Source organism: Melozone crissalis, unplaced genomic scaffold (genome assembly GCF_028551555.1).
Source record: "Melozone crissalis strain CALT ecotype California unplaced genomic scaffold, PUWL_Pcris_2 ptg000005l_1, whole genome shotgun sequence".
NCBI classification, from domain to species: domain Eukaryota; kingdom Metazoa; phylum Chordata; class Aves; order Passeriformes; family Passerellidae; genus Melozone; species Melozone crissalis.
Genome location: NW_026535783.1, coordinates 58366398 through 58368051, shown reverse-complemented (window position 1 = coordinate 58368051; position 1654 = coordinate 58366398).

Sequence of the window (1654 nt, the reverse complement as noted above, 5' to 3'; positions counted from 1 at the left end):
TTCTTATCTACAATATTTTCTCCCGGCCTGACAGAGGTCCGCACAGCAAGCCAGCCATGAGCACACTGACCTCCCTCGGGGCGGCCGCTTATTTTTATACCAAAAACCATGTGTAAGATATTTACCTTTTCCTCCCAATACCTTACCTTATTGACAAGTGCACATTCAGTAAGAACCAATCTCAAAGTGCCACCATCACCACCGAAGATGGAGGACAAGAAGAAGAAGAAGGACAGGACATGCCCTAATTCCTCCATCTTGTCTCCTAGAACCCCCCTGTACCAAGATTCCAAAACCTGTGTTTTCACTCTATAATTAATCTATCCCTTCACCATTTATCCCCGTGTGATCCTCCCATCCTCATACAGGTGTTGCGTCCAGTGCAGGATCAAAGTCCAGCCACCAAGCACTTCTGCCCACGTTCCAGGACTTCCGAGCCCCCCCAAGGGTTGTCTCGGTGACTCTGCACATCAGGACTGATGTGCTGAGTTCCCACAGGTGTTGCAAAAAAAAACCCCAAAAGTTACTTCCTGTCTCCTATGAAATCGGGACTGCCACTACATTATCATAATGCATAAAAGAATAACAGATATGATCCCCATTACTTCAGAGCTGTTAGCAAAAAGCTTTCCTCTTCCAGAATTGGTGCAAGCTAATGTGCACAAGCTGGACAGCAATACCAGTTCTGCTGTCATAATCTAAATGGATAGGCTCCATGTATTTTGCATTTTTATGCATTCAATTTCCTGAATGCCCTTCCTGTACGTGATTAACCTCTGCTGTATAAAATCTTTATTTTTCAGATTAAACAAAAGTTGTCATCTACACTGTGCTTCTGTCTGTGAAGACAGTTCTTATTTGACTGCAACTGTTTAATGGCAGATCCTCCCCACCAATATATCCCCTATTCTTGAAGCTAAGTTGGCAATTTAAAACTGTACTTCATAATTAGAAATAGTGTGGATAGGTGGAAGGTGAGACCATCTGATTCATTAAACTATTCAGTTAAGGATTATTCAGTATTAAAGAAACAAGAAACAAAGGATCACACAGACATCCAGTCATTGTGGGCAAGTAGAGTAGAAGAAAACTGCCACTGGATGTTTCCACTAGGAACTTCTCTGGTATTTCCTTGAAGAGGGTAAATGTGAATTTTGATCAATAAATGGAGAAAAACCACATGATCATCTCTTGAAGGGGGCCTGGAGAACTATGCAAAACTTAACACACAAAAAAGTATAATAAAAGTTGCAGGAGTTGCAAGGATCAGGGTAAACAGGGAGGAATAACTGTGCGAAGAGGCACATCCCCCTCCTTGGGAGGAGCTGCTGGTCACTACACATCTCGCTGAGCACTCATTCACAGCAGTTCAATCTTATAGAAGCTTATAGAGCATCTTCTCAACACAAATCATACAGAAAAATTAGGACTTCTCTAAGATGTCTTGGTTTAATACTGTAAATTTAGTTAAAAAAAAAAAATTCATCACTTAGGTAACCCATAGGAGAAACATTTGTCTTTTGTTTGCATAAATGGAATTCTACTCAACTGAGATTCAGGATCGAATCTTCAATCATCAGTACACATTGTACTGATGGTATGATTAGCACATTAAGTTAAAAAAGAGAAATGGCTGTGAACAGTTCATAGTTTA